Source organism: Bidens hawaiensis, unplaced genomic scaffold, assembly GCF_021521415.1.
Source record: "Bidens hawaiensis isolate Kalapana, Puna unplaced genomic scaffold, B.hawaiensis_p1.1 tig00062024_1, whole genome shotgun sequence".
Classification (NCBI taxonomy): domain Eukaryota; kingdom Viridiplantae; phylum Streptophyta; class Magnoliopsida; order Asterales; family Asteraceae; genus Bidens; species Bidens hawaiensis.
The window spans coordinates 23,637-35,135 of NW_027501113.1; the positions used below are offsets into that span (position 1 = coordinate 23,637).

General features: G+C 31.2%; 1 pseudogene across 1 annotated transcript; it reads left to right on the forward strand.

Moving 5' to 3' along the window:
* The first annotated feature begins 6,711 nt into the window (after positions 1-6,711).
* LOC143603475 (transcription repressor MYB6 pseudogene) lies at positions 6,712-7,884 on the forward strand (annotated as a pseudogene). The gene is made up of 3 exons (XR_013148070.1): positions 6,712-7,074; positions 7,173-7,302; positions 7,395-7,884. The product of XR_013148070.1 is annotated as a transcription repressor MYB6 pseudogene (transcript).
* Positions 7,885-11,499: the final 3,615 nt, after the last annotated feature.

The following is an 11,499-nucleotide window of genomic DNA, read 5'->3' on the forward strand; positions in this document are numbered from 1 at the left end:
AAACAACATGTTAGCCCATTCAATTTTGTGAATATTTTGCTTCATTTGAGCATAGTTTTGCATGGTATGCTTCTCATAGAACCTTCCGATCACCATTGAAGAAGGAAAAGTTAATGTTGACACAAATGTTTCAAATTTGATAAAAGTTAGAAGCATTGATAGGCCTGGGTGGCATGTTAGAAGTGTTTGCTATCTTTTCTTAAATTTTCATAGTCGAGGAGAAAATAGTTAACTTGTCAAATCCCTAACCTTTTGATTATTTTCATAAATGTCATTGAGAATAAATTTGAAACCCAAATCATGTTTAAAATTCTAACTTTCACCTTTTGACATTTTCAAGTCAACACTTTGAACACGTAACAAGTTTAACGATAAATCTATTTGCATTCTCAAACTTTTAAAAATATTCAGATTTCCCATTTTTTTACTCGTAATAAATTTTGACCAAAATGTAGTTCATTTGTACAAAACAATGTATTTACTAACTTTTGACCCATAAAAATCAAATTTAAGTTTCAAAAAAACCCCGAAACAATCATTGATAAAAAAACAAGAAATTAAATATGATAAATTTATATCTAATATAATAAAAACTATTATATAGAAAGAGAAATTAAAATAAAAAACTATTAATAAGAAAGAGAAATGCATTTAATAAGAGAGAGGCGAAAAAAATTTATAAAAACCTATCTTCTGTGATGTCATGTGATATTGAAAATTTTTTTTTCATTATATAGTGTAGATATATGTTTTAACCATATTTAATCTTTTAATAGTTTTATCTTATTTTAATGATTTGTATTCGTAACTTGTTAAAACAACTGAACATGCGGTCAATTCTTTTCCGGCATTCTTATAAAAAATTTAGTAAAAGTTTAGTTGTATATGAAATAAAAAAGAAAATTGTATATAAAACTATATTGAGTGTCAAATCAAGCCGATATTGACAAACCAGCTGGGCTAGCCTCTGGGCTAGCCCAGTTGGCCAGGCAAAGGATGAGAAGACACGAGAGACTCGGGTTCGATCCCTGATGCCGACCAGATTTTCCCTGATGCATAAAGCCTGTTGTGCCTTTGGGCGGGGTGAGCGGAGGTTTTACCGGGAATGCCAAATGATCCTTAGGTTCCAACGTGGGTCCCGATAATATCAATATAGTCTGGACCGAGGGTGATGGGGCCGTGAATGCGGTTGCGTTATCACTTAACTGAGAAAGTCGCCGTTCAAAAAAAAAAGCCGATATTGACAATAAAGTCAGTACCGGTGTCGGTAATGTCAAAACCTGGACATAGGTATTTACGTTATGATAGTTATCCTTCTATGATTTTATCTCAAGACGCCAAATCGCAACTTGGTGTGCAACTTGTCCCCAAGTATTATTCGTTGTTGGTGGCACATCATGTTCCGGCACATGGTCAAAGAAGTACAAACATTTTTTAAGTTTTTTTTATCAAATTAGTAACAGCGTATACGGATAAGATAATTACGCAGAATGAAAACATAAAATTGAGTTCCACTTCCACATATGAGAATCATTTAATCAGCATAAATCATGTTTTACGTACCGCTTATTTGAAAAACTATTCATGTGTAAGAAACTTAATATTTATCAAAAAATGCATGTGTTGAAAAGATGTAATATTATTAATAGAATTTTAGAAGCATGTATCATACTATCACTGTCAAATTGGAATAAAATGTATAGTGATGTCATTTTGAATTTGCTTGGAACGGAATTCTTTCTCACCTAAAATTTTCTTTCACGATTTTTAGCGGCATTGCGGCAACGTCAATACATAAGTGCGATACTACTACTACTACTAATAATAATAATAATAATAATAATAAAGAAAAGTAATTCAAAATCGTCGTCCTGATTTGTTTAAATTTTAAATATATATAAACAAAATCTCTCTGTTTTCTCTTAAGCCATCTGATTGCTTTATTTGTAAATGATAATTTTTTATGCATTTGACCTGAATTAATGAGTATGGGTCTCACCATCCCAGATAGTCATTAAGCAGATTATAACATCTCATTAAATTAAAAATTAATCTCACCAAATATTTGATACTAGTTTTTATCCCTCGTATTACGGAGGTTGTTTTACATTATTCGTTTTTAATATTTATATATGTATATTTGGATTTTAATTTTATTTATTGTAAGAAAGTTAATAATTAATATACTTGAGGTTTGATAATGAAATGGTTTCACAAATAAATGAGATGTTATAATCCGGTTTAAAAGCTATCTGGGTTTGGTGACACCCATCACCCATTTATTTTCTTTATTATAAAATTGCTTCTTAATTATAAATGTAAGGCCCCGAACCCCCGGGAACCCCACAGTTGGTAATCATTCAAAACACTCGTAAAAATAATTAAACTTAAAAACAATTCTTTTCATTTAAATAAGCATCACAGAGTATAATTCGGCGGAAAACGTAAATAACAAAATAAGTTCCCAAAAACCCGGGAATTTTGCCCAAAACCAACATAATTATCTTTAATAAAAAAAAATTTAAAAATAAATGTTTAATAATAAAATCTTCAAATCCCGTATGCCCTTCACCATCCAAGTAGCTTCGTGCACGTCCAAGTGATAAGGCATCCTCTTCTTAACCTGAAACTCACACTAACATGCACACAAAGTCAGCTTAAGCTGAGTGAGTTCAAGTTTTAAATAAGTAACAAAAGTCTTAATAAGCATTCCAACGGTTTTAAAACTGTAAACGGAATTACATCAGTTAGGTCATCACATTCAATAAATAATCATCCTTACGTATGAACATCTCTATACGTACATTCCTATATATATATATAACATTCAATAATAACATTCAGGGCCGAGAAAACGTACAACACAAACACGTAACATTCAGCGCATGCAAACACAAAGTAGGCATACGCAACATTCAGTAGTCGAGACGACTACAACATTCGCCAAATATTGGCCATTATATATACATACACACATTCTATAACAGAAGAAATTCGAGCAGGGGGGGTCTTGGCTACGATCGGCGCTAAATAACATTAGGGTTAGGTTTTTATATATTATGATATAAAATATATTACACCCTAGTCCCTCCAGTATGAAGTGTGTAGCAACTTGGGGAGAAAGTTAAGTGATTATAACGTACCAGGGTGACGAGAAGGATCCCGAGAAACATCGAATAAATCCCGAGAATTATACATACTCTACAAGATTTAATTCTTGAAACCGGAATTAGCGGGTGTTACAATAAATAATGGGTTAGGTTATAATAGGAAGTATAGTTTTTGTAGAAAGGATAAGAAGTAATCTTGTCCATTGATTTTGAACATGGAGGGTTGAGATTAGTTCAGAGGGAAATCAAGTGTGAAAATAAGTGGAAGGAATAACACATTTGTTGACTTTCTCTCTCTACATGCAAGGCACATGTCAAATTCCTCCATCATTTTTAAACGTCCATAAATTTTTTTTACGATGTTTTTATTGAAAAACAAATTCACCATAATAACGAGTGTCTTTTTATCGTTTATATGAGTACCATATTGTAATATAAAAATAAAAAAAATAGTGGTTTTTTTACAAATTGTGTTTTATCAAATTGTGTTATACAATAGTATTTTTCATTGTGTTTTTTTTCATTGTTTTTTTTCCATTGTGTTTTTTACATTGTGTCATACAATTGTGTTTTTATCATTGTTTTTTTTTTCATAGTGTTTTTTTTTTCATTGTGTTTTTTACATTGTGTTTTTCGTAGTGTTTTCCATTGTGTTTTTCCGGACTTTTCCGGCGAGGTGGTGGCGCTGGGTGACGGTTGTGGTGGCGGTGGGCGGTGGAGTGGTGGTGGTTGTAGGAGATGAGTGAAGATGTAATTGAGTTTTATGTAAGTGGGTTTTTGAAATTAATGTAAGTGGGTTTTGAAATTAAAGTAATTGGGTTTTGATATTAAAGTGTTAGACTGAAATACCCTCCTTCGTAGCCTTCTTAGGAAAATCAAAATTCTTATTTGAACCTAACCCTATAAATAATATCTTTTTTTAAATAAAATAGGATATTGATTTTTAGTATATCCCTATTTTGTAGGATTTTCATATCAAATATTTGATAATATTAATTTTTAATATAAGGAGATGTAATAACCCGTTTAAGAGCTATCTCGGTTTGGTGAGACCTATACCCGTGAATTCGGGTCAAATGCATGAGAAGCCTTTATTTACAAATAAAGCAATCTGATGACTTGAGAGAATGGTTGTTTTACATTTTTCGTTTTTTAATATTTAATTTTTGGATTTTAATTTTCTTTATTGTAAGAAAGTTAATAATATACTTAGGGTTTGATGATTAAAGGTTTCAAAAATAAATGATATGTTATAACCCATTTAAAAGCTATCCGGATTTGGTGACCCATGACTCGTTTATGTTTTTTTACTATAAAACTGTTTATTAATTATAAATAATATATTTTTCTTTTTAAATTGGATATTAAATTTTGGTATACCCCTATTTTATAGGATTTTCATATCAAATAATTGGTAAGATTGGTTTTTAATTTAATGAGATTTTATAACCTGCTTAAAAGATATCTGGTTTTGGTAAGACCCATACCCATGAGTTTGGGTTAAATCAATGAGAGATCTCCATTTAAAATCAAGCAATCTGATGGCTTCCATAAAAGGAGGAAGCAACCACATCGCGACATGTAGGATTTTAGGGGTTTCGTTTATATATATTATAGATGAGAATCCTATAAAATAAGGATATCTAAAATTTAATATCCGATTTCTTTTTAAATATATTATTTATAATTAAGAAACAATTTATAGTAAAAAAAAATATAAGCAGGTGTCCAAACCTAGATAACTTTTAAACGGGTTATAACAGTTCATTTATTTGTGAAACCTTTTATAATCAAACCCTAAGCATATTATTAATTTTCTTAAAATAAATAAAATTAAAATTCAAAAAAATATATAAATGATAAAAGAATAATGTACAACAAACCCTGTAATGAAACCATAATTTAATTTCTTAATATGGATTTAGTTACATAGCGATTCTTTTATCTTTTAAATTTAAATTAAATGAAATGGTTCACAAAATAATATCCAAATTATAACAAATGACCATAAACAAATAAATGTAAAAATTAAGTAGATAATTAATTCAACGTTTCATTCAAAAATAAATTTAACCCAACATAAATCAATCAAAATAGGTTTAAGTACATTATTAACTTCTTGCAATAAAATAAACTAAAATCTAAAAAAAATACATTCACAATATTAAAAACGAAAATATTAAAAACTAAAAATGTAAACAACCTCGTAATACGTGGAATAAAAACTAGTTATCAATAAACCTATTAGTGTATTCCATAAACACATGTAGATACTAATAACTAGATAAACATAAGTGATGTGATAGCATGGACACTCGGTTGGGATCATTTGTCAAATAAATCATCTTTGTGATGAGGAATAGAACGTGGTGATCTGACCCACCCATCCAGAAGGAAACCCACAACTCAGGAAACTGGCTTGCTTAACCCAGAACAAAATTCTTCAGGTGAGTTTGAGCACACGACCTCCGATAAAGAAAATCATAGGGCTATCAGTGCACCAATTGGTCTTTGGTTGCATAATTACTCATTACAAAATGATTATAGAAAAGTACTATAAATCAGTCAAAAGTGTTAATGTAGGCATATATATGGTTACTGTGCCGCTTTAAGCTTAAATGCTACGATTGATGCAGTTTTGGACTTTAAAATTCCATTGACGTGGTATTGGCCTTCAAAATCACCACTGGTTTGATTTTGGCATCAAAATCGAAAAAGGAATGTTGGTTCAACCACTTATAAAAATGGCATGTCAACCTAAAAAGAGAAATAGCATACCAAATGAAATTGGAATTTAAGAAGGTAGGCAGTCGACGACGAAGGAGTGACACCGTAAAGAATGAAATGACTAGAGAGTTGTTTAAGGTTGATTTGAATAAGAAAAAAAGGTAGGAGAAAAGTAAAAAAACATGTCTAGAAAACCAAAAATTAGACCACGTGCAACGCACGTCCATGGACGGTGTACTTTGTCGATTAGGGTCTTATCTTTTGAAGGGCTGGTAGGTGACTCCTGCCCGGGCTTCATGATCTATATTAATTTTTGTTTCAGTTTTTCGTGAATTGGGGCTTTTTTTTTTTTAACTATTTTTATCACGTGTAATAACGACATGTAATCATATATAACTTTAAATCATTTGAAAGGGTAATAATTAAGTAAAATAATAATATAGTAATTTTATATGTAATTATTTTACTAACAAATATTTATATAAAAATAAGTTAGTTTTGAAGTTTTATAAATAATTTGGTTTATTATAAAGAAATTATAAAAATAAATGTAAAAGGTATTGATGAGTGAAAATGTAAAGTTGCTTACGAAGTTATTAGAATTGAGGAGAAAATAAGAGTTGTTTTTTAGCTATTTTTATATTAGTACTTTTTCTAATCTTTAGGCCCCCATAAACTATTTGTGAAATAAAATATTTGCAAGCTGTTCTTATTTAGTAGGATAATGTTTACCTTGACTAGCGATACCTTGACTAGCGATTCCTAACAATCCAAAAACCAAAATTCTTTTGACAAATATCCATGACATTTAAAATCAATTAAAAACAAAAAAAAAAGTGTATAATTTGCACACCTCATAGATACAGCGCTTTCTTTTTTGGGAAATCTATAAGTAGGATAACTGGTTTTAATATACATAAATTCAATATAATAATATTTGTGGAACCTTCGTGCACGTGAAGTGGCTGCTTCTTTAGTCTCAGTCTTCACTTATATATATAGCCGCCTTAGTATCATATCGATCACTCCATCAGTGCATGTTACAGATTCTATCGGGTTCAAAGTGTTAATTGCTTGAATAAATATATAAACTTTAAAGTGATCATGAGATCTCCAACTGGCGAGATGAAAGTAGAACTGAAGAAGGGTTCATGGAGCCATGAAGAAGATGAGATGTTGAGATCTTATATCAACAGATATGGGATCTGGAACTGGTCTCAAATGCCCAAATTTGCTGGTAATGATATGCACCACCCCGTATTTTGGTTGCGTTTTACGTTGAAAGTAAACAAGCAGTAAAAAAATTTTATTGAATGTTTTTTCTTTTGTTTATAGGTTTAAACAGAAGCGGCAAGAGTTGTAGGCTACGATGGATGAATTATCTAAAACCTAACGTAAAAAGAGGGAACTTTTCGGAGGAAGAAGAAGAAACCATACTCTATTATCATTCACTTCTGGGAAATAGGTATGCATGTGTTATTGTGTTTCAGTCTAGTTTCTTTATCTTGTGATTTAAGATTCTTTACATATGTAATAATATATATGTAATATGTTTAGATGGTCAAAAATTGCAACAAAACTTCCGGGAAGAAGCGATAACGAAATAAAGAATTACTGGCATAGCCATCTGAAGAAACGTGCGCATTTTAATTCCGAGTCCGAAACACCAGAAAAACATGATCATATGGCTGTATCAACAATATGTGAAACCAATGTATTTGAGAAAATACAACATAACCATGCAAACAATCCTTTTGGATCCCTCTTGGTGCAGACTTGTGAGGATGAGAGCTCTTGTTCTAGCAGCAGTACTAGTTTTAAAGATCAAGAAGTTGAATTTAAAGATGATTATTATGATCTTCGTTCACCTGGAACCGTTAAAGATCTTGAAAGTTTTTGGGAACAACTTGGTGGGTTGCAAAACATTGGAACCAGTCTACATGAGGATATATATTTTGAGCCTGTGGTTCCTTATGCATACAATGAGGCAACAAGCACATACAACTTTGATCACAATGATTTTGATACCATCAAACATTTAATTTAAGTTCATAGATCCATTGATTTCAGAATTTCTTAATAAGTTAGTAGTCACTAGGTGAAATTAATGTTGATGTCTTCAAAGGCAGTAGATGTACCAGCTATGTCATGTACAAAGTTCTTAAATAATTTGTAAACCTACTGCTAGTGGAAAATAGATTTTACCCAAGGATGCACTGAAAGTGTTTAAAGCTGTTGAAGCTTATGTACATCGATTTACATTGTGTACGTTGTTGGGTTACCTATTCTCCATATTTTACTCACTGCAAAGAATTATTTTCACTGACGTACTGTTTCGTTAGAAACCCGTATGTGAAAGCAGATGCTTTCTAGGAAAACATGGTGTCGGTAATGCATATATCAACAACGTATTACCGACGGAAGTTGTTGGAAATCACTGGCGGGCCAAGATAATTTTACCTACAGAGTGGACAATAACATTACACGCATAATATTCATTCGGTATTTATATTACTTCAAATTAAAGGTTAAGATAAAAAATGGACATATAGTCTAAGAATTTTAATATCTCAGCCGAGTTAAAATAAGAAGGCTAATAGGCCCTAACGAGTAACAAAATATATACATTAATTTTTTAAACAATGTTTAACGTTATAACAATAAACATAACAAAAATATAGTATTAAAATCAAATACTGTAATAGCTATAACAACTAACCAATGATTCGTGAACATCTCCTAGCATTGAAAAAAAATATCTTGCTCCTTAACTTGGTCAACCAAAATGGAGCCTGGTGATCAACGTCGACCAACAATGGTGGTCGGTTGGGTTCGTCGTTCAGGTTTTGTTTAGCATTTGCAAAGGATGAATGATCCAAGAAGGAATTTCAATTGTCGCTATTTCTTTTATTTTGTATTTGATATTTATTTGTTTTTTTTTTAGTTTTTAGTTTTAATTTGGGCCAGTAACTTAAACTTGCAATGGATTGTGAATAGAAAATAGTTTTTGGCCCAACAATTATAAAATGGTAAAGATCTAATCATATTTTTATATTTTCAAAATATATATAAAAAATTTTGGTCCACAAAAATTATGTGCCAGGGCTGACGGTCCGAGTCACACCACCCCTTCGCCCTGACACGAAATCGTTCCAATTAGAATAGAAGTTTGAAATAAAATATGTACAAAAGAAAATTTTAGATAACGGGAAAGATTATGGGGATAGTAAAATAGTTAATCTATGATTTACCGTTAAGGTCACATTGTCTCTTGTGCTATCACAAGTGATTTGTGAATTATTCGATAGCATAACTAACTGATGTAAACACAACATATTGGCAGTCCATTTCACACCACCCCTCCGCCCTGACACGAAATCGTTCCAATTAGAATAAAAGTTTGAAATAAAATATGTACAAAAGAAAATTTTAGATAATGGGGAAGATTATAAGGATGGTAAAATAGTTAATCTATGATTTACCGTTGAGGACATATTGTCTCTTGTGCTACCACAAGTGATTTGTGAATTATTCGATAGCATAACTAACTGATGTAAATACAACATATGGGCAATCCAATTCACACCACCCCTCCGCCCTGACACGAAATCGTTCCTATTAAAATAAAAGTTTGAAATTAAATATTTACAAAGAAAATTTTATATAATAGGGAAGATTATGGGGATGGTAAAATAGTTAATCTATGATTGACCGTTGAGGATACATTGTCTCTTTGCTACCACAAGCGATTTGTGAATTATTCGATAGCATAACTAAGTGATGTAAATACAACATATGGGCATCCATTCATGCTCGCAATGTACAACGAAATTTTAAGTTGTTAGCTATTAAAAAAACACATGCACACACACAAACAAATTACAATTTTCATCTAATTTATGTCATACTGATCAGTCCAATGTGTTACGATTATCCTTATAGAATTAACTTTGTCTTTCGATTGTAGGTGTCCCACATATTTCACAAACATTACAAGAAAGACTATTACCCAAGATGATGTATTTATTATATCATTAACAAGTTAGCAATAATTTGTTAATGCTTGTATCTTGTCTTCTTAAAAGAAAAACCAGAAGCAGTGCAAGCATAAAACATGGAAAGAGATTGGCCATTAGACACGAAGGTGGCCAGGCTATAGAAGGAGATGGAGGATGAGCGGAATAAGAGAAGACTCCAACATACCATGAAAAATTCATTAAGATATCAGTTACAGTTGACACCTTGTTCTAGGGCATCTACTAGTTGATAACTCTTGACACATTTACAAATATTGAATCTAACTTCACAATGTTTAATTCTTCAACTCCTAAATTCCCTTTCGTGAGCTTCACCTTAGGCATTACAACACCGTTAGTTAGTATCACAAGTGTATGAGATCATATATTCGTATGTACACACAATACATACAAGTCACAATATCAAAACATGACAGTATATAACTTTTAACCAAATTAGAGTAGGAAGATAATGATTGGCCCGCATAGGGTTCAATGTGAATAAGTGGCAAGGCTGGCGCAAAGGGGGTCAAGGAGGTCGACGGACTTAGGCCCATTCACTTAAGAGGTCCATAATCGTTAAAAAATTATATTATATATATATTTTGTTTTAAAACATACGTAATAGAATGACTCCTTGATGCAATGAAAAAAGTGGTAGTCTATAGAGTCATATGTCATGAGTTCTCTCATTGGTGATGCTTTTATTTTATAAATTCTCTCTCGCTAGTTATTCTTTTATTTTTATAGAAAAAGCTTCATTTTGTGTGTTATATGGGCGTTTTTAGTAACCTTATATTGTTGTTAAGTTTTGCTTTGGTTCGTATTGGGCTTCGAAATGCAATATAATTGGGAAAGTTGTCAAATTATTTATCACATAATTAAAAACATGAATTTATGGGTCCTTTTTTATGTTTGTCCCGGACCCCAAAGTTTTAAAGGATTCTTGGAGACGGATCTGATAAATAGAATTTCATGATATGACTTCAAGGCTAGCATATGCTACACTGGGTTAACGTAGGCTATGCTATTTCTCTAAATCCCATTTTCTACTATAAACTCACTCGTGTGATCACGGGCTTCCCGTACACGCTTCAAATAATAGTAATCCCGACCTGAGGCTTTACCACAAACTGGAGTACAGCTTTAACTGTATTAAATTGTAGAAACCATCGCAACTTGAATTTAGTGTTTCCAAATCCAATCCTAATGATATAATAGGTTAAAATTTATTCTTTGCCTTGTCGTATAATTTTAATGCTACCACTCATATGCACATCCATTAAATTAATGGGATTTTTACATATTTCTTCTTCCTAAATCTTTGAAATTACATATTTCCTCAAAATACAAGTTTTTAATGCAAAATGTACAATGTTCTTTAAGCATTGTTCGGAGAAATATGTAATTTCAAAGTTTATGAAGAAGAAATATGTAAATGCCCCTAAATTAATATAATTATAAGTAACAAAGTTATTAGCGTGTTCAAACTATAAAATAATAATATATTAATATATAATGTTCAAACTACATACTTAGCATTATTACCATTTCATAATAATACTACAACATGTATTAATGTGGTATAAACTCTTATCATAAGACATAATTTAAGTAATAACACTGTAACCTTGCTTAACTATTTT